General features: G+C 35.7%; 1 protein-coding gene across 41 annotated transcripts in view; it reads right to left on the bottom strand.

Moving 5' to 3' along the window:
* Nucleotides 1–23,613, bottom strand: part of Nuak (Nuak family kinase 1) — a 180,587-nt gene that overhangs the window by 100,543 nt on the left and 56,431 nt on the right. For 4 of the 41 annotated variants that reach the window (XM_073961436.1, XM_073961400.1, XM_073961411.1 and 1 more), the window contains exon 2: nucleotides 10,850–11,157. The exons of 27 other annotated variants lie outside the window; for them this stretch is intronic. The gene's annotated coding sequence lies outside the window, so the exon portion shown is untranslated. Of the gene's footprint in view, nucleotides 1–10,849; nucleotides 11,490–11,639; nucleotides 12,784–23,613 lie in introns of those variants that run through there. 10 more of the 41 variants (XM_073961419.1, XM_073961437.1, XM_073961416.1 and 7 more) reach the window with 8 other exon arrangements.

Here is a 23,613-nt window from a genome sequence, read left to right as displayed (position 1 = left end):
TACATATAGGCGGGCGTTTTAAAAACATAATAATATTGTCTTTAACAGTCCGATCAAAACAGACATACATATGTACGTATAAGGGGGAAATATCAAAAATGCACACAATGGAGAGCAAGGGTTTGTGATTAGAAGCAAAGTAAAAAAAAGTTAATAGGCGTTTCTGGAGGCCTTATTCAGTTATTTTATATTTTCCTGAAAAACGGTAAGTAGGACTGATCAAAATCCGGCTAAAGTAAAGGTTGCAGATTTAAATGTATTTATCTACAGGAATAGTTAAAATAAACGCACTATGTGTTAGGTATTTCTATAAGCTTTATTATGTATTTAATAGGGTTTCAGAATTTTGGGCGTATGAGCTTGTCGACAAAGATATGGATTAGGATAAAAACTCATAAGTTTTGAGTGGGAGGTATCTAAAGGACCGACATAGTCCATTCTGGAAGTGTGTCTTATCTTGGGAGTCATTCCTCTCGATGGGACCATTATATCAGCAAACATGGACTTGCCCACGAAAAACAGGAGTACCTTCGGTAAAAAAATGTCCAAAGGATCCACTCACAGACCCTTAACCGCACTTAAACAAAAACCGATAGGGCCCACTTTAGAACTAAGTTTGGACAATACATTTCGGGATCAATAGTTTGGATCAAGTTGTTTTATGAGATATTGCGCTTACTATTTTAGGGAATATATTTGAACTTTTGTGGGGGAGGTACCGGAAGGAGTGGACCCATGAGCTTCATCTTCTAATTTCATCTAATATTCGGAAAAATAATGCGATATGCAAGGTGTGACAAACGCAGTATTTGGTTCGGGAGTTGTCGTGCACACCAGCCACACATCCTGGCTGTACGGGGATTTAACAGCTTTCAGGTCATTTTCTCAAGAAGTATGGACTTGTCACTGAAAAAACTTGTACCATCATAATAGAGGTTTGAGTGCAACCCGTTGCAAGAAAAACCAAAACCATTCGAGAGGAGGATCTAATGTGGCATTTTCCGAAATTTGGTGTGGGAGGTATCCGAAAGAGTTGACATACATAGTACATATTCTAACTTGATCTATATCTAGTAGAAATATTACGATGTCTAAAGTGTAGACCATATCGGGAGTTATCGTGCACACCATTTTAGTGAAAAGTTTTGAACTTTTGTGGGGGAGGTACCCAAAGGGGTGGACCGATAAGGCCCATCTTAGCTTAGTTGCTGCAACAAAAATCAAAAGGATTCGAGAGGATGTATTAAACTGCACTTTTCCGAAATGTTGTGTGGGAGGTACCCGAAGGAGTGGACCGATATAGTCCATGTTGAAACTTAATAAATGCTGAGGGTATAAACATACGTGCCAAATTTGAGTCCACGTAACTAATAAAGTGGGTCAAACTTGTTATAGGATTTACCGGAATATTCCATTTAACAAATTAGCTGGGCAAAATTCTGCATAGGTAGTAGGCTTATCAATTTTATTTAATTCAAACCTATTCAGATGAGGCAAAAAATTTGCACTTTTTTGGTACATTTTTATTGTAACAGGGATATTTTCCGACGATATGGCGAAATCGTTATGATTTTTTCGGTGAATATTGGCATAATATAGGACTCTCAAAAACTATATAGTGTTCATCTCTAATCCAAACACAGCTGAAGAGACCTTAACTTATTCGAAGAACAAATTTCAAACCTATTCAGATGAGCGGGAGTGTATTTCAGGGAAATATCAAAATGTGAACAGTCGAATATATTTTAGACCATGCTAAAGATATTGACTATATTGGGCAAAACCTTATGGTTACTCCCCAACTAAAGTTCAACATTTTTCTCTTAAATGCAAGTTTATCGTATAGCTTTAAAATATTGTGGTTCTGTTTGCAACAAAATATTCTTTAAGGGACGCCTTGCTTTTTGAGGCCACCAACTAATATTAATAGTATACAAGTGTGTGTCCAGTTTGTCCACATGGGAATCGTAATATTTATTTACAACGTTGGTTTGGTTTATTGTTGAAGATTCAATCTCATTTGATTGCTTAAGCTGGAGTATTCCCCCAATGGCTTAACTTCATTTATTACCCTCTATTACAGAGAGTAATGTTTTTCAAACCGAACTGACAGTGTTGCAAAATTTTTTTTGGGTAAATACCGGGTAGAATCCCATCTATAGGTATTGCTGTTACCTTTTCTTGTTCTACCATGCATGGCTGCTTAAACAATAACAACAAACAAAATTAATTTCACTGTTTTTTATTTTTTTATTTCACTGGTTTATTTTTTTGTTGTTTATTGTTTATAATTAATTTGATAGTGTGCTTTGTGTCCTTTTTTTCGCCTTAATTGTCAAATAAGTGTCAAATCAGCAGTTTGACAGATTTTCCACTTTTTACACCACGAAATTTGTCGAGCAGAAAATAGTAAAAGAGAAAGCATTTTGGCATGCTCTCTCTTAAATTTTGCTTCAAGTTTTACTTCTTTTTGTAGTTAAGGAACGCTCTCCGAGTTAAAAATGATAAAACTTGAGGAACAAAGCTTATACTGTCGTAATATGAGCCGCGAGGATTACAAATGTCCATAACCTGCACATTTGCGAACAATTTTGAAAATTAGTGTGAAAGAAATATTACAATGCACAAAATATTATTGCGAAGCAAACACTCCTTTCGATAGTTATCGTCCCCATCAGGAACCTTTAATTGGTCACCGTGGATTTTTTGGAACAAGAAGCTCGGACTTGACGACGAAACACATTGCATTGCTGTAAGCGGGAACACAGAAGAAGTAAAAAAATGCAAACTATCCTCGAACATACCCTAAACTGAACTTAAGCAAAAATGTTATACTTTTGTGAGGAAGGTACCCGAAGGTGTTTTCCAATATTAGTAAGAAATTTTACGATCTGCAAAGTTTCAACCAAATCGGATACTAAATAAGGAACTGGAGCACAGCATGCTTCAAAAAAATCATGATGATCCGAGAAATGTACCTAAATGTGCAATTGTGCCAACAATTTTGAAAAATTGTGTGGGAGGATTTCGAATGAGTGGACCTCTAGTCCATATTCGAAGCTGATCTACACATGTCTGGAGGGAATATAACAACGGGCAAAGTTTGAACACAATCGGTTACTTCCACTTTAGCGAACATTTTTGAATTTTTGTTGTGTCGATATAGCCCTGTCCGTCACTCTGTCTGGAGCGCACGATAACTTTCGAAGGGTCTAATCAATTTGGTTCCGTAATATTTTATCCAAACTTAGATCAAGTTTGTTCAAACTAAGGGTGAATCCATGCTTTCTAAAATAATATCCATTTCAACAATTGACTATGTCACGTAGAACCGGGTCTAACCCGGTTTTTAAATCTGGCCTATCAAGTCGAATAACCGGCGAACCGCATCCGACGCCCATGAAAATTTTATTTTTTATACCCTTAGCATTTATGCTAACGAGGGTATATGGTAAATTTCAAATTTCTTTTGCAATTCCATTGGAAGAAATGTTAAAAAAATTTTTGCGAGCACATCCGCAATTTTTGGAACATAGATTAAGAAAAAAGTCATGGTTTCAAATCTGTTCGCGTTCACAAAATTGCATGCTGTGCTCCAAAGTTATGGGGGGTTTTATTCCCTTATAAAGAAAAAATATTTAAAAATTCCATTTTTGCTGTAATAAGAAAATGTATATGGCGAAAAACAAAAATTTTTTACAATCGATGAATCCGAGTTTCACCCTTTCAGAATTCGCGAACTGTTAACATATTCTATATAGTATGATATACATACATTCTTTAAACTGAAGTGTTTTAGGAGGAATCCCATAAGGTCGACCATTAAAATTAATTTACGTGGAAGCTGTGTTGGCATCAATGTAGAAAAATAGGTAAAAATGGGTTGAAGCCAACAAGTTTTTTTATGCTCCCTTCCGATTTTAGGCTTAACCTTACATTTTATAGACATATGCCCAAAGAAAGACTCAAAGAATACTTCATGGGCAATATGATACCAGTGTATCATTTTTCGATATATCCACTGCATCCACCTAAAATTGATGCTGACATTTTGAAGCCGGAATTTCGGGGTTTTTTGAATTGTTTTAATAATTCGGACGCGCAACAAGATAATATTCAAAACTCACATTAGGATTATAAAACTCGTGATTCTACGTCGTTTAATGCATATCTCATGAGTGTGCTCCTTACAGCATCCTAGTAATTGGAGTCTAAAGGCCAATATTTGATGCGTGATTTTTTTTTTAAAAACCTATTTTTTGCGTTTGAAATTTACAAGTGCCATTCAATTTCCTTTGTACCCCGCGTGAATTTAGTTTTTTTTACGCGACGGATTTAATGAGACCTTCCGCGATCGAATCCATCCACTAAAACCGCGGATATAGATACCCTGAAAATAGGAAAAGCAGCAAAAAATTATTTCGACAAATCCGCGTACTAAACCGCGATTTTCTTGAAATTTTTTTACGTAAATGGAATCCTTTATACGCGATTATAATATTTGCGAAAACAACAACAAACAAACATTCGATTCATATTTAGCTCAATGATATGGGACCTACTGTTTATCGCCGAGTCCGAACGGCGTGTCTTAAGACACCACTTATGGAGAAGTTTTTCAAGGCTGAAATACTCAGGAAATGTCGCCAACATTACTGAGGGGTATTTTGCCACCGTTGAAAAATGTTTGATGTTGCTTGGCCGGGGAATCGAACCCTCGACCTTCTGCGTGCAAGGCGGGCGTGCATACCATTGCACCAAGGTGGCATATTTGCGAAAACGCGTGTCATAAATTACAGAGATTCGCGTGTAATATGGGTTTTTCACCAAAAATAGAATGTGGAGGCACATCCGCGGTTCTTGAAGAATCTAATTAAAATTGGTATATTTGGACGTATTTTTGATAGGCGCTGACGAAACCGGATGCGCATCAAAATCGTATGCACATTGCGCGACTTTACCAACTTTAAGGTTTTATGCAGTGTATGATGCAACTGGTGGCACACAATGGCCCCTGAGTGAAACATCGAAATATGCATAAATTTTGACAGAGATTGATTCGCTGTATCCAAAAACGGATGCGCATCAACCGACTTTAACTAATTCGCGAATAACAGGCTTTTTAATTATAATATTAATTGAATGATTGTAATTTCAATATTACTCTTAATTTCCTACCCTTATAAGTTATCACAGTAATCAGTTAAACTCTCGCGATGGTAAACCATATGTTTTGATGAAGTTTTAACTGTATACATTCATTATTCTATGGGATTTTAGCAAAATAGTTGTAGAACTCCCAAATATTTTTTTCTAATTTTTAGAATCAAACCAAAAAAATATTTGCAACAATTTTTCCAACAATAAGTTTTTCTCTTTTGTTGTTGCTATAATATGCAATTTACGTACCCAATCTCTATAAATTTGGTATCATATTTTTCTACACATTGTCTAGATTCCGCATATATTCTTTAATTTATTTTTTGAGGGTTTGTACGGATTCTGGGACAGGATAATTTGGATTTACTTCAAAATTTTTTTATTATTTGTTGACTTTCCGCGAAAATAATAATAAATTTAATAACTATTTAAACATCTACGTCCATATCTAGACTGCTGTTAACGATTTATGCATACATTTTCTCATAACAACAAAAAAGATATTTTTAAATATTTTTTCTTTATATGAGAATAAAAACCGCTATAACTTTTGCGCGCATTTGCCAATTTCGTGAACGCGAGCAGATTTGAAACCGGATTTTTTTCCTTTGTCTCTATACCAAAAATCGTAGATGTGCTCGTAAAAAAAATTTTTAATTTTTTTCAAATGGAATTGTAAAGGAATTTTGTTATTCGCCATATATAAAGCGTTAACAGCATTTAATATCTATCCGTAGATGCCTAAATATTTACTAAATGTATTTATATTTTCGCGGAAAATAGAGAAATACTGAAAAAATCTTGGAGTAAATTTAATTTATTCTAATTTAGAGTCCAAATAAAACTCGAAAAAATAAATTAAAAATACGTACAGATTCTAGACAACGCGTAGAAAAATATGAAAATTTAAAAAAATATGAAATTTTAACGATAGGATTTATTACTGCTATATTACAGCAACAACAAAATACGAAAACTTATTGTTGGAATACTATTTCAAAAATATATTTTTTTGTTCTAGATTTACTTTGGCAGTTTTGTTGTGATGTGTGTTTACTTTTTATTTTTAAAGTAAGACTCAGCTTAATCACAGATTTGTTGTTTTCAAATTTTAAAAACAACAAGTTTTTAAAGTGGGGTAGTTAAAATTGATTTACTTTAGGGAAGGGCAGAGAATACTAGTTTCGTCCAACGCCATTTGGACTCATCAGTGCCGAGATTCTGGTAATTTATGCCACACGGTTTTGGAGAATAATATAATCGCGTATAAAGGATTCCATTTATGTAAAAATAACCAAAGAAAATCGTGGTTCAATGCGCGGAATCATCAAAATATAATTTTGCAGAATTTCCTACTTTCAAGGTATCTATAACTGCCGTTTTAGTGGATGGATTTGAAAGCGGGACGTTTCATTAGATCCGGCGGTGTTCAAGGGTACCTAAGTCAAAGTTGTACATTTTGAAGCCAAAAAATATGTTTTTAAAGAAAATTTACGCACCAAAATTTCGACTTTGGACTCCTATTACTAGGGAGCTGTATGAAGCACATTCATGAGATATACATCAAACGAGGTGGAATCACGAGTTCTACAATCTAATAAATAGTTTGAGTAATTATCTGGTTGCGCCCTCCAATTATAAGAAAAATTCAAAAAACCCAGATTTCAAAACTTCAAAATGTCAGCATCGATTTTAGGGGGATGCAGTGTATATATCGAAAAGTCATACATTAGAACCATGTTGCCCAAGGGGTATTCTTCAATTCTTTCTTTGAGCTGAGGTTTAAATTTTCCGTGGTTTGACCAGAAATCAAGAAAGAACACAAAAAAACTTGTAAACTTCAACACATTTTTACCCATTTTTTAATATTACCACCAACACAGCTTCCACGAAAATTATTTGTTATGGTCCATATTATGCGACCCCGGCTAAAACACTTCAATTAATATAAATATATTCATATTGTATAAAATACATTGACAGTTCGCGACTTATTAAATGGTGATCCTCAACTTCAACGATTGTAAAACATTTTTGAATATTACCATATACACTTTCATACGTGCAAAATGTTCCTCATCGAAATAATGGTTTTAGACCCCAAGTATGTTTGGACGAAATCCGTTTCAGACAATTTGTAGTTGATTTAGCCATGTCCGTCCGTTTGTCTGTCTGGCTGGAGCGTACGATAACTCTCGAACGGATCAACCGATTTGGTCCACAATTTGGCTTTCGTAATATTTTGTTCAAACTTAGTTGAAGTTCGAAGACGGGTTATATCGGTCCACTCCTTCCGGTACCTCCCCCACAAAAGTTCGAAACTGTTCGGAAAATTTGTGCGACGATAACTCTTGAAGGGAGTAACCGATTTGGTCCATACTTTGCACATCGTGAAATTTCTACCAGACTTAAATAAAGTTCCAATATGGACTCAAGCGGTTCATTCCTTCGGGTACCTCCCACACAAAATTTCGGAAAAGTTCAGTAGGAGCTGCCCTCGAATCGCTTTGATTTTTGCTATAACAACTTGTATTCGCTGCCCCCTATACAATGGTACATATTTCATCAAGGACAAGTCCATACTTCCTCAGAAAATAACCTGAAAGTTTGCAAAAAGCCCCTGTGACACTGTGTGTAGTTTTAGGAGCGCCAGATAACTCTCGAACGGATTTGCCGATTTTGTCCAAAATTTGGCATTTACTATATTTTGTTCAAACTTAGTTTAAGTTCAAAGATAAGCCATATCGGTCCACTACTTCAGTTACCTCCCCCACAAAAATTCAAACATGTTCCGCAAAAATGTGGTCACGATAACTCTTGAAGGGAGTGACCGATTTGGTTCATAATTTACACGTCCTATTATATCTACCAGATATAGATCAGGTTTGAATATGGGCTATATTTGTCCACTCCTTCCACACAAAATTTCGGATAAATTCAATTTAAGACCTGCTCTCGAATCACTTTGATTTTTGTTGAATCAACTTGCATTCGCTGCCTCAATTACAACGGTTATAGTTTTATTGGGGGCAAGTCCATACTTATTGAGAAAACAGACCGATAGGTGTAAAAACCCCTAGCAACATATGTAGTGGCTGGAGATCCACTTCCATAATGGTCAATCTGGATCCATTCCTTTTAGTATCTCCTCCGCAAAACTTTTGATCTTTAATCCTAATCAACATTTTTGTCGGTTCAAACGCCCAATATTTTTAAAACCCCCTAAATACATACGTTTTTTGGGGAAAAATTGTTTCAATATACACAGGCTTAGTGTATGTCTCTATTTTTTACTTGTTTTTCCTAGGTTTTACCATTTTTGAGATATAGAACTTCAAATTGGAACAATTTCGATAGGACCTGCCATTTTTAAGAAAAATCCTGAAAGCCCCGAAAAATGTGAGATTTAACCTCGATTTATTTAAAAATCCTTCCGGCGATTTTTAGTCATCTATGAACATTGTAGTTTCCAAATCTGCAATAACTTTCCAGATGTAAGCACTTTTTCTTTAAAGTTAGTTAAGGCGCACCGTGTACATTTAGTTATTATGCACTCGAATAAGACGGATAAATTTATTCATATACCATCATTCAAGACCGTCGTAATATTTCAAAACTATTCGTGACATATCCTTAAAGTACACTTTTGCGAACAAGGAGAGTTCCATATTTACTATGTATATAAATCCAAATTGTCCGTTTCCGTTTTATTTCGACGAGGCACACTTTTTATCGTATAGTTAGCCTAAAGACTGAGGGTATAAACAGATTTGCCAAGCCGGTGTCGATTTTTTTCCAGACTCCGACTCCAACAAAATCGCTATTACCTAGGTTTTGACAATTTGTACCGCTGCTTGTAATCCTTGTGGCCCAATTACAAAATATATTTTGTCCGAAAACTTCATATTTTTCACTTGAAAATCTCAAATGCACCGGTAAAATAATAGAATGATTCATTTTTACTTTGTAAAAAGTACAAAATGTAGAAATTTTATATATTGAAAGGTGAATAATTGAGGTATTGATTGGCAAATTCTTAAAACCATTTCTATCAAGTAGCTTTTCGTTCGTATTCGTTAACAAAAGGCCTTCAAATCGCAATGATTAATTTAAACAATAAACATTTAAGTTTATACGGTTCTGTGATTTAGGTTAAGGATTTGCTGCAATATTTTTTATACATTATTAGTAATTATTTTTTTTTTTAAATTATACAAAAAATCTGTGTTGTGAAGTCCCGTTTTTTTTATAATAAGAATAATATTTATTGAAAATGCTATGAAAAACTAATTAATTTTCAAATAAAACTCCTGAAGAAGTTGGAAAGTCGCCAACGAAACGTTGAGAGTTGATCATGAAATAAATTAGTTTTATTCCATCAAACATCTGACCAAATCAGCCCAGTGAAACCCACTTTTAGTGAAAGTTTTTTTAATTTCCACTCGTCCTATATAATTATGTATATTGTGTAAAAAAACATGGCCTTTAAAATATATGTACATATTATTTAAAATATTCACAATTTTTCAATTTTATCATTTAATTGTAAGTCACTCGAGACAGAATTTATGGATATAGTATTTTGTTTATTCAGGTCACTGAATATTTTTTCTGCTTTTTTTGTTGGTTATACATTTTTGAAAAATCTTTTTAAAATTATTGCCCCCTATATGGGACATATCTGCAGCCGGTCGGGTCGATCATCATTTAGTAGGAATGTTGATTTTTTTGCTTCGTTTAAAAATTATATTTATATAAACACTCATGTACGAGTGTGCATGTTTGTATGTATGTATCCAACAGATTTTGTGTGCGTTTTTTGGGAGGATTTGAGTTCAATTACTTCTCGTAATATGTGATGATGTGCACAATATCTGTCTATATGTCTGTCTGTCCAATTGTCCGGCTGTTTTGTACGGAATTTTGTCTACAAATGTCTGTTGTTCTTGTTGTTTTTTTGTGGTGTTTCATTTATAAGATTTTTTTATATATATAAATTTGTATACACACGGAAGGGAGAAATGATTTTGGATGGATAGACGGATGGATGGGTTGAATTTTCACGACGATCGATGGATGGGTGCTTGTTTGTTGGGTTTGCGTGTGGAAGTTTATGTGTGTGCGTTTTGTTGTTGTTTTTTTTATTGGATTTAAATGCATTACTCCACAACACCAGAAAACACTCATCACTAAAACATCACTGAGTCGTATAAGTATTTTTTTGTTTTAAACTTTATTTTTATTTCTTCTTTTTTGCCTTTCACTTTCTCTGTCACTTCTCGTTTTTTTTAGAGAAATCTTTCTTCCTTCTTTGCTAGTTTCTTTTGTGGCACTTTATTTCCTTTTGTTCATCATTGAATTTTATTTTCTTTTTTTTTTTTGAAGATTTATAAATAGCTTTTAGCTAAACACGCAACAAGAATTTTTCATAAAAATCGCTTTCTTTTAAACGATCGACGAACAACACAAAAAGTAACGAGAAAAATGTATAAAAGTTGGAAGATATAACCGAAAAAAAAAACTATAAGGAAAAGGAAAATCTATTATAGATACACATTTTTCAAAATTTTCATGAGAATTTCCGTGATTTTCTTCTGGTGGATTTTCAAAATGTTTTGAAATATTTTAACAAAAATTGCAACACATTTATTTTGAAAAGAATTTCTTTAGAATAATAAAAAATAATTACTTTTTTTGTTCAATTCCCTCGGGTGATGGTTATAGATGGCAATATATTTTTGATCAAATGGGGAATATTTTGCTAATTTTTTCGTTGGATGGGTTTCCACCAATAGAATTTGTGGTGGTGATTGGTGATGTTATATTTCCCGTTTATTCTTTATGTATTCCGTTATTCTTTTAATAAATTATCATTTTGTGATTTCATGATTCAATTTCTCTTCAAAAATATTTCTTTTATTTCAAATAATTTCCCACTAGAAATTTTCCACAACACTTTGATATTTCAATATTTCTTCTTCCTCTTTTCTTTTTTCACTTTAATCACAAATATTTTAAGATTTTAATTTCTTGCTCAAATTCATCAATAAAATTTAAATATTTTCTGAACAAAGCGTGAACGTATGCCAAACATATAATCGACAATCGATCCTACCGACCCAACGAACCGACAATCGAAATGAGTTTTGAATTCAATTTGAATATTTTTTTATTTGATTTCGGGTAGAATAATGTGCCGCAATTCTACTTGTGCGTAAAACGAACGAATGAAAGAAAATGTGAAAATCGACTGAATTCTTCTTTTTTCGTGGATGGGATGGCATCTTCTTCACAAACTCATCAGACAAACACGAAAAATATCCTAAAAATAAATTAGAATGGGAGAAGAGGAAAAGAGTCGTCTTTTCTTCTTCTTAACGTTCATGGCACGAGCGAGAACCAGCAGCAGCAAGTCAACAAAACGTTAAACAGGGATGGGAATGCAACAGGCGCGCTCGCCAACCAACACACAAACGCACACGTTCGCTCACAAAATTACGGCTCATTATGTTTTGCGGCAGCTTTTCCCCAAAAAGCAAATGAAAAACTACGAAAACGATGAAAATGACAATGGCGCAACGATTAAGAAAACAACATTTGCGCAAAAAGCAAATGAAACTAAACTAAGGAACACAAACATAATGAACAACAGCCGACACAATAAAACGAACTCACCAATTGTCTAACGCAGCAGCTGACTGACACAGAACGAGACGAGAACTTTTCGAATGCTTTCATCAAATGCTCTTGTTGGAATATTTTTGAATACACAGAGGAAAAGAAAAGAAGAAAATTCACACCAAAAAGTCTTTTATGCAGGAGCGACCTCATAAAGGATTTCTATTTAAGAAAGGTTTTTAGTGAAGTGAAGGCCTCATAAGGGATTTTTTTTATTTATTTATTCAATTTATAAGAGTTTTACAATTCAAAGTGCCACAGTGTCATTTGGCATTATTGATGCTAGCTGATTTCATAATGCTATTATTATATGTTGAGAACACCTTATAAAAGTTTTCTATGTAGAGAAGATCGTATAAAGATCGTCTAATTAGAAAATAACTCAAAAAGGTTTTCTATGTAGAGAGGACCAGGAAAGGGTCTTCTATATATTCTATATGTAGAGAAGAGCTCATAAAGGTCTTCTATGTAGGGAAGACCTCATAAAAGTCTTCTTTGTAGAGAAAACCTCATTACAGTCTTCTATGTAGAGAAGACCTTATAAAAGTCTTCTGTAGAGAAGACCTCATAAAGTCGTCTATGTAAAGGTCTTCTATGTAGAGAAGAACTCATAACAGTTCTCTGGGTAGAGAAGAACTCTTAAATAGACAGCGGAATTTTATGCAACACCTGTTTTTGGTCCGATTCATGTCACATTTTGGGACTGGGCATATTTTTGGCTTCTGATTAATTGCAATCGAAACATATGACATATGCAAAATGCATAAATTTTTGCATATGCAAAATTTATGCATTTTACATATTTTGTTATGCAACAAATATTTCAATAATAGGTACACAAATGTTTTTATGTACATTTTTTATACCCTCAGCATTTATGCTAACGAGGGTATATACACTTTCATACGGGCAAAATGTGCTTCATCGAAATAATGGTTTTAGACCCTAAATATGTTTGGACGAAATGTGTTTCAGAGAATTTAGAGTCGATTTAGCCCTGTCCGTCCGTCTGTCTGGATGACTGGTGCGCACGACAACTCTCGAACGGTACCACTTCTTCCGGTACCTCCCCCACAGAAATTCAAAAATGTTCGGAAAATTTGTGCGCACGATAACTCTTGAAGGGAGCAACCGATTTGGTCCATACTTTGCCCATCGTGAAATGTGTACCAGACTTAAATAAGGTTTCAATATGGACTCAATCGGTCCACTCCTTTGGGTACCTCCCACACAAAAATTCGGAAAAGTTCAGTTTAGGGCCATCTCTCGAATCGCTTTGATTTTTGTTTTAGCAACGTGATTCACTGCCCTCCATACGACGGTACAAGTTTCATCAGGGGCAAGTCCATACATCCTGAGAAAATAGCCTGAAAGTTTCAAAAACCCCCTATGACACCGTGAGAGGAGGTTGGAGCGCAAGATAACTCTCGAACGGATCTGCCGATTCGGTCCAAAATTTGGCCTTAGTAATATTTTGTCCAAACATAGTTTAAGTTTGAAGATAAGCCATATCGGTCCACTCCTTCAGGTACATCCCCCACAAAAGTTCAAAAATGTTCGGAAAAATTGTTCGTATGGTAACTCTTGAAGGGAGTGACCGAATTTGTCTATACGTTACACATCCTAATATATCTACCAGATATAGATCAGGTTCGAATATGGACTAAATTTGTCTACTCCTTCTGTTACCTCACACACAATTTCGGATAAGTTCACTTTAAGACCTGCTCTCGAATCACTTTGATTTTTGTTGAAGCGATTTGCATTCGCTACCTCCATTACGACAGTAAAAGTTTTTTCAGGGGCAAGTCCAAATTTCTTAGGAAAACAGCCCGAAAGGTGTAAAAAATTTCTATGTCACCATATGTGGCTGTCGGAGAGCACGATAACTCTCGAACTGTTCAACCGATTTGGTCCAACATTTGGTCTTCGTCATATTATATCCAAACTTAGTTTCATGGGGCAATACCGGTCCACAACTTCCGGTACTTCTCCCCAATATTTAACAAAATATAACTAAAATGCTAGGACGATATCACTTGAATGGGGCAACCAATTTGGTCCAAACTTTGGATCTCCTAATATTTTGTCAAAATTTAGTTTAACTTCTAAAATGGCCCATATCGGACCTCCCTAAAGGTACCTCCCCCACAAAGGGTCAACATTTGTGTATTAGTGCAGTTAATTTCTAATCAGCATTTTTGGCGGCAAGTTCAAATGTCTTGATACCAAACCTTTAAAATACCGAAAATCGGGAGGTACCGTTCTTTGGGGTCTATATGAAGACGTGGACCTATACAGACAAATTTCGCGTGGAAAGTTTTATACCCCCAAGGAAGACTTAATTCTAAATTTCAACCATTTCGGAAGGATATTGGGGCCACAACCCTCTAAATACTAAAAATCCGGAGGTACCGTTCTATGGGGGCTATATATATGAAGACGTGGACCTATATCGGGAAATTTCAGGTGGAAAGTTTTATACCTACAAGGAAGACTTAAGTCTAAATTTCAGCCATTTCGAAGAGATATTGAGGCCACAACCTTCAAAATACCAGAAATCCGGAGGTACCGTTCTATGGGGGCTATATGAAGACGTAAACCAAACTATTTCAGGTGGAAATTTTATACCCCCAACGAAGACTAAATACCAAATTTCACCCATTTCGGAAGGATATTGAGGACACAACCTTCTAAATACCAGAAATCCGGAGGTACCGTTCTATGGGGGCTATATGAAGACGTGAACCTATACCGAGAATTTTCAGGTGGAAAGTTTTATACCCCCAAGGAAGACTTAATTCTACATTTTAGCCATTTCGGAGGGATATAGAGGCCACAACCTTAAAAATACCAGAAATCCGGAGGTACCGTTCTATGGGGGCTATATGAAGACGTGGACCTACACCGACAAATTTCAGGTGGAATGTTTTATACCACCAAGGAAGACATAATACCAAATTTCAGCCATTTCGGAGGGATATTGAGGCCACAACCTTCAAAATACCAGAAATCCGGAGGTACCGTTCTATGGGGGCTATATGAAGACGTGGACCTACACCGACAAATTTCAGGTGGAAAGTTTTATACCCCCAAGGAAGACATAATACCAAATTTCACCCATTTCGAAAGCATATTGAGGCCACAACCTTCTAAATACCAGAAATCCGGAGGTACCGCTCGCTCTATGGGGCTATATGAAGACGTGAACCTATACTGACAAATTTCACGTGGAAAGTTTTATGCTCCCAACGTCGACTTTATACAAAATGTCAGCCATTTAAGTGTGATGTTGAGGTCACAACCTTTAAAATATCGAAAATCGGAAGGTACCGTTCTATGGAGGCTATATGAAGACGTTGACCCATGCGGTGTAAAGTTTCATACCCCTAACGAAGACTTAGTACCACATTTCAGCCATTTTGGTTGGATTTTTAGACCACAAATCCTTGCATATACATATGTTTGCATATGCATTATTTTATGTAGAGAAGTCCTAACAAAGGTTTTATTCTATGTAGAGAAGACCTTATAAAAGCCGTCTGTGTAGAGAAGTCCTCATAAAGGTTTTCTATGATGAGAAGACCTGATTGAGGTCTTTTATATAGAGGAGACCTACTAAAGGTTTTCTACGTAGAGAGCACATCATAAAGGACTTCTATATGGAGAAGATCTTATAAAAGTCTTCTGTGTAGAGATGGCCTCATAAGGTACCTCAGAAAGTTCTTCTATGTAGAGAAGACATCATAACAGTTTTCTGGGTAGAGAATAACTCATAAAGGACTTCTATGTAGAAAAGACCTTATAAGTCATCTGTGTAGAGATCACATAATAATAGACAGATATGTAGAGAGGACCTCATAAAAGTTTTCTATGTAGAAAAGACCTCATAGGTATTCTATATGGAGAAGACTTTATAAAAACCTTCTATATAGAGAAGACCTATGTGGAGAATCCTTTTAAAAACCGTCTATATAGAGAAGACCTCATACCGATTTTCTATTTAGAGAAGACCTCATTAAGGTATTCTATGTAGAGAGCACATAATAAAGGACTGATATGTAGAGAAGACCTTATAAGTGTCTTCTATGTAGAGAATAACTCATAAAATTCTTCTATATAGAAAAGACCTCCTAAAGGGTTTCAATGCAGGGTCCACATAAAGGTGTTCTATGTAGAGAAGACTTTATAAAAGCCTCTCTACATGATCTCATAAAAGTTTTCTTTGCTGAGAAGAGCTCATAAAGATCTTCTATGTTGAGAAAACTTTATAAAAGTCTTCTATGTAGAGAAGATCTCATAAAGATTTTTTTCTCTGTACAGAAGACCTCATATCTGTCGTTTATGTATATGAAATCCCCATGAATATATTCTATGTATGGAAGAAGGTCTTATATGTTGACAGGTAGAGTTGGGCAATATAGTTCCAGGAGCGGATCGATCTTTCTAGTTCCTTTTGTTAGAAGGCATCGATGTAACTAGGATGTGATTTACGTTTATTTAACAATGTGGCCGAATAAAGAAAGAAAATGAATTATATAAATGAAAGGAATTATATGCACGGCTGGAACTATATAAATGAAAGAGCCGGATATAGTTCCAATAGTTCCTTGTCCGGAATAGTTCCTTGGAACTAGTTCGTTCCGGAACTACACAACTCTACTGACAAGACCTCATAAATATTTTCTATATAGGGAATACCGTATAAATCATTTCCTTCGTAGAGGTTTTCTATATAAAGAAGGTTTGATAATGGTCTTAAATAATGGAAAACCTCATACAAAAAAGATATCCTACGAAGAGAAGAACTCATAAAGGCCTTCAATTACACTGTGCAACCTTTTTGAAGGTGATCTTGTGCAAACAATTCGAACTGAGGATTTTTTGAAAGTACAGACCCAAACGACAAGAAACCCTAGGTGGGTTTTGTTGTGTCAGATTCAGCTCGGATTTTATGGCCCCATCTAAACATGGTTAAATATTAAGTTTTTAAAATAATTCGGGTTTATATCTCTGAAACCAATGCGAATCTTCTTCTGACCTCTAAAGCAAATTTGTAGATAAGGACAAGAATAAAATATTTGGAGAAATAATAAACTACATTTATTGCCTCAAATTTCAAAATATATGCAAAAATGCCACAATTTTTATACATTTCGCATCGTATCTCCAAAACCGTTAACTTTTCTTAATATTTCCCTGGAATGTAATACACAACTCTTTAGAACATGTCATTATTGTAAAATGCCTCTATCCCGGTGTTTTCAGTACATTTTTCAACGACAATTTAATAAAAATGTCAGAATGTTTCAGAATGTTCTAACGAATTGTTGAGAACTTTATTTGGAAGATTTTTGCAAAAGGTTACTTGGTTTAACTCCCAATAGTTTAGCCGATACTGACCAGAATTTCAGCAATTATGTAAAATTTTCTATATTTTATAGATTTTGAAGCCCTAGATGGAATTTTTCTTAAGTGGTTTTTTCAAAAGATAATTTCTACTAGTTTAGGGCTAAAATATTGCTAAAGACAGCGAGGCCAAATTCCTATTCGTTTCTGAGATAAAGGCCTGATAAATGCAAAAAAGTGTAGATTTAGCCCGGTTTAGATGAGGCCATAAAATCTATGGTTTTTATACCCTACACCACTATGTTGGGAGGGTATTATAAGTTGGTTTTGGCCAAAAAGTTTGTAACGCATCGAAATAATGGTCGTAGACCCATACTTATATATACCAAAATGAATGTCTCGACGAGCTGAGTCGATCTGGCTATGTGTGTCCGTCCGTCCGTCTGTCCATCTAAACATTGTAATCACGTTACAGGTCGCAATTTTGATCGGATCGTCACGAATTTTCGGATGTTGATGGGGGTCCCGAAGGGGAAGAAGCCTATTGATTTTGGTGAGGGTCGGATAATATTTAGGGGTCGGAATGGGCAAAAAACTTATTTGGATAAAAAGACAACGTTTTTTTCCAAAGCGAATATCTCAGCTTCTATATGGGATATACCAAAAGCAAAACCAAAGACAATGAAAGTAGAAAATATCACCTTTCTAATGATGTAAAGTAGGTTCCCGTAGGTGATCAAACAACCAAAATATCACAATAGTCGCAAATAAATCCCAACTTTTAATTTTTGCGATTTTAATTATAATGACGGATATCACACCTTTGGTTGGGGACCATCTTAAAGCAAAGCCTGACTGAGAAAGTAGAAAATCCCATCTATAAAATTATGCAAAGTAGGTTGGCGTAGGTGGTAAAATAATAGAGATATCGCAATAGTCGGTAATACATCCCTTTTTTCCACTTTTTCTGCAATCACACTACAGGTCGGAATTTTGATCGGATCATCACGAAATTTTCTCACAGAGGTAGAAGCATATTGATGTTGGTGATGTCGATAGTAGTCAAATATAAAATTAAATATTAATTATTTTGGTTCAGTTCGCATTAAGTCATTTGGTATAAAAGTCAGAAAGGTGAAAACTTTCGGATCTCCCTAAAAGAAATGTTTTCGAGTGAAAAGATAATGCACAGAGGTAGTGGTGTAGGGTATCACATAGTCGGCCCCGTACCGACTATAGCCTTTTCTCACTTGTTGTAGTCTAAATATGTACTTTCAAAAAATGCATACTAGAAATTGTTTGTATTTTCAGTGTTGCATAGTGTTATTCATTCAATCAGAAGGGACCGAGTGGACCTTAAAAAGGTCTTCTATGTCGAGAAGTCCCCATAAAAACTGTTTGCATTTGCTAATAATTGAACAAAAGGTGTTATATGGATTACAGCTACTTTTGAAGTATTATGAACTCATTATCTGGACTAGATCTTCGTAAAGAATCTAAAACATATTTCATAAAAATGTCTTCCTTGTCTCCTTTTAATGCATCTGATCTTGATTTAGCATACAGTAGGCTTTCAAAAGTTGGAATTGACATTCGTCTGATCTTGATTTGTCTCCTTTTAATGAATCTATTGATTTTTATTACTGCATCTGACCTTGATTTAGCATATACAATGACCTATAAAAACAAACGAACAAATATTATTTTTCTTTCTTTCTTAAGGGAACATTTTCTTTTTTTCAATAGAAAAATCTCTGTTTACAAAGAATTATGGGTCGATTATGGATTACAACTCAACTGTAGTTGCGTTGCCAGATGAGAAAATCATACTGGAGTTGGGTTGCTAACCACAATAGACTCCTTAGATAATGATAGTTTTACGAGATATATAGGTTAAAGCAGCAGTCATTCCGTTAAAATTAACTTTATTCTCACCAAAAGAATATATGTGCCCATTTGCTAATAATTGAACAAAAGGTGTTAAAGTGATGACAACTTCTTTTGTAGCATTAAATTCTAATTCATTATTCATTACAATTTCATTTTCCTCCTTTTTGCTTTTTATTAATGCATCTGATCTTGATTTACCATTAAAAAGTAGAAGACCCTTTTGAGAAGACGTCAAAGAGGCCTTCGAAAAATACCACACAAAATTCCTTTCAGTGGAACAAAACAATCTACAAATTTACGTGAGCATGATTGTTATTTTCCTATAAGATCGACAACAACACAAAGAAGTAGAAGAAGACAAACTAAATTGTCGCAATCGACTTTAGGTCTGTTGTGTCCAATTTCTAAAGGTCGTACACATTTCGCGTTTAGTATTGACCCATTTGCACTTGTCAAATTCTATCCCTGATATTTACTATTGACGGTGTGACAATGTCTCTCTACTAAATGTCAGAATGGCGGGTGGACCAAAAAAATCTAGTAACTAGTAATGGTGAAGTGGGGGTGGTGGGCCGGCCGTGTAGACGATGCTGTTTAGTTGGCTACGTTTAATTGATGATCATCGTGTTTGTTATGAGGAAATGTATCGTTATGCCGGCTAACATAGCAACAAATACTACTAAGAGCAAGTATAGGAGAGAGAAAGAGCACAAGAGAATAAGAACAAATGACCGTTTATTTGGCCACAATACAATTCCGAACGAAAATGCTTTCAATGCTCAATTGCTAATATTATTAAATGAATTATAATATTTATAAGAAAAAAAATATTTTTAATGCAACAATGTTGTGATTCTCTACGAAAGAAGAAGAAATGAGCGAATACGAGAGGAACACTTTTTACGCTTTGAAACTATTCCAACAATATGTACTAATTATCCCGGACATTTTGCGTCATATTTTTTGACATTTGTGGACACTATTTGTCTGCGTTCAATATACAAATATGTGTATGCATGTATGGCCAAAAAAAGGCATCATTAACAGCTATGGGATGCGGCTTTTCCAAAATGTAATTGCTATTGGTACTCTTTAAAAAGAGCTTCCATAGAGATATCTTGAATATCGTTGAAGTCGCACATAACAAGGCACCAAAAACTTTCTTTTTGGAATCGATTATGCTGGCGATATCTGTCATTTCGCGAATGCCTTTGACCACATAAACTCCAATGCAATAAATGCCAAAAAGGCAGATTTCTATAAATGACCAAACCATCAAATGTGTTGATGATTTATGGTAGAATAACGAAAAACAAAGTATTAGAGACAAACATTTGCGATCACATAAATAATGGAAGAAGTAAGACCTATCTAGACTATCTTTATTTCCTTCCTTTCTAGTCTTCTATACAGACTCTTCTCAGCTCCTCTATAAAGACTGGCCATGTAACCGTGTTTTTTTATACCCTCAGCATTTATGCTAAGGACGGTATAGACACATTCATGTGTGCAAAATTTGCCTCATCGAAATAATGGTTTTAGACCCCAAGTATGTTTGGACGAAATCCGTTTCAGACAATTTGCAATCGATTTAGCCATCTCCGTTTGTGTGTCTGGCTAGTGCGCACGATAATTCTCGAACGGATAAACCTATTTTTATCTAAAATTTGGCTTTCGTAATATTTTGTCCATACTTAGTTTAAGTTCGAAGATGGACCGTATCGGCCTACTCCCCCACACAAAATTTCGGAAAAGTGCTGCTTAAGACCTTCTCTCGAATCCTTTTGATTTTTGTTGCAGCAACTTGTATTCGCTGCCCCCATTATGACAGTGCACCATGTGTTGATGGAGCGCGCGGTAGCTCTCAAACGGGTAAACCGATTCGATCCAAAATTAGGAAATCGTAATATTTTGCCCAAAGTTAAATCAAGTTCTATGATGGACCTTATCGGACCACTCCTTTGGGTACCTCTCTCACAAAAGTTAAAAAAATGTCGCTAAAATGATTTGCACGATAACTCTCGAAGGCAATAACCGATTTGGCCCTTACTTTGGATATAGTAATATTTGTACGAGACATAGATCAGGTTATAATATGGACTATATGTTTCGACCAATGCTCCGATTTACTGGCGAGTGAAATTTTGTTAGGAGGGATCTGTTCTGGGTGCAATTTTTTTGGTAGGAGTGGGGGAGGTTGATTTGAGCGTGGCGTAAGTTTTTGTTTGGTGGTGGAGAGAGGGCAAGTTGCCTTCCTCATTTTACTCGAATTCGAGAAGAGTTTCACGATAACTATCGAACGGCTTAACCGAATTTTATCCAAAATTTGGCTTTCGTAATATTTTGTCCAAACTTAGTTTAAGTTCGAAGATGGGCCATATCGACCCACTCCGATCGGCCCTCGATTTTTCATTAGCAACCAAGGAGCGGTTATAATCGACCATTTTGTTCGGTGCGTGATGCACATACGTATATAAAAGTACCGTCATCAACGCGGTTTTTGCACTCCCAATAGTCACCTACGACTAATGGCCGACTACGACTAATAGTCGACTTCGTCTTTGGAAAGTCGGTTAAGCATAATCAATTATCCGGTTTTCACACAGTCAACAATCGACTACGTCTTTGGAAACTTTTTCTAGGGGTTTGACCTTGGCAATTTTGACCTTGAAAATGAGGTTTGGTGGATTTCATTTGTCCAGAATTGATGTTCTTTATGACAAGAGCTACAACTTTGCCTCCATGACCAAATTAAAATTCTTTGCGGTTTATGAGATATGCGCCTGCCAAAATGCTCACTTTTGACTTAATTTTTCAAGGATATTTTTGATGTCCTTTTTATCCTGGAATACAATAATTTATAATTAATATATAAAGCCTATACTCTCCTCTTTAATATGACACCAATACCAGCATCGTAAGATGAGTACAAGTATTTAAAATATTTTTTTTTTTTTTTTTTTTGAAAAATGTTAACCTTTGAAATTTGTTTGACCTCTAAAAGGTCAAAACGATGAGAAAACGAAAAATTGAAAATACCATTATACTCCATTTTGCCTATACTTTCAAACGTATATAGTCTGGTTCAAGTGTAACAAATTTTTTTGAAAATTGTCGGACGGTGTAATCGATTAAAAAATCGACTTTACGTATCCCTATCCCTATCCACAAAGCATGAGTTTGGCTGCGGATTTGTAGTTAGTCGAAAGTTGAAATATCTCCAGCTTCACTCCAGTGAATGCAAGACATGCTAGAATACGGATAAAAGCAAAATTCTTCAACATCAGCTTTATCTGTCCTCATGCTCCAACCGCTATGAGCGCTTAGAAGAAACATACGACCGTTGTCCTGCCCATGACATTAAAATTATTTTAGGCAATTTTAATGCCAAAATTGGAAAGGAGAATATCTTTGGCCCAACAGTCGGCAAATTCAGTCTCCACAGTGAAACATCTGACAGCGGTATGAGGCTGATAGACTTTGCAGCGGCAAAAAACATGGTATTTATCAGCTCACGATTTGTTGTGATAGATGGGAGACATTCATCGAGTGCGTTGGATGTACATTCGTTCAGAGGAGCAAACATTGACTCGGACAACTACCTTATTGTAGCGAAGGTATGTACCAGATTAAACGTAGCGAATAAAGTACGAACAGACACAACACGAAAGTAAGACATCGGTAAGCTGCAATCACAACAGATAACCACAGCATATTCCACTCAATTGGCCCAATTGCTTAATCAACGCACTCATCGTCCTGACAACATATCACCACAATGGCAAAGTATTGCTCACTCCATGCAAACAGCCAGAGACGTCCACCACGGAACCCATGGTATGACCAGGACTGTCGTGGTGCTACCGAAGAGAAAAGTTCTACCAAAGAGTGAAACATCAAACTGATGGCCTTGGTACAGGTACATCCTCCTGTACAGATCTGCAAGGTAATTTGGTAACTGATACAGATAGTGTGCTCAGGATATGGAAAGAGCGTTTTTTAAAACTGTTGGTATCCAATAGTAGCGAAGACGACGAAGATGCCACAAATCCAATCCCAGAAGATGAGGTAAAGTCAGCAATAAACCGGCTAAAGAATAATAAGGCAGCAGGAGCCGATGGCTTACCAGCCGAGCTGTTCAAAACCGGAGGCGACACGCTGATAAGATGTATGCATCAGCTAGTTAGCACCATCTGGCAGGAATAACACGCGTACCCGACGATTGGTTATCCTGTGCCCCGTCCACTATTGCCTAAAAGATAGTGTCAGGGATATTATGCGAACGAATAAAGCCTATGGTCAATGAAATAATTGGATTATACCAATGCGGCTTTAGAAGACGCAAGAGATGCAGATCGACACCTACCTTTGCGGAATACCTTTGCGCCCAAAGGTATTCCAAGCCATGCCTGAATTTGGTATGGCCGCAAAGCTCATTCGGCTTTGTAATATGACTTTAACTGATACTAGGTGCTCAGTTAAAATAGGAAAGAACCTCTCCGAACAATTCAGTACCAAAAGAGGTTTCAGACCTGG

The sequence above is a fragment of the Musca autumnalis genome, unplaced genomic scaffold, assembly GCF_047663935.1.
Source record: "Musca autumnalis isolate F117 unplaced genomic scaffold, ASM4766393v1 scaffold_1, whole genome shotgun sequence".
Taxonomy (NCBI): Eukaryota; Metazoa; Arthropoda; class Insecta; order Diptera; family Muscidae; genus Musca; species Musca autumnalis.
This window is presented reverse-complemented; position numbering and strand designations above follow the sequence as displayed.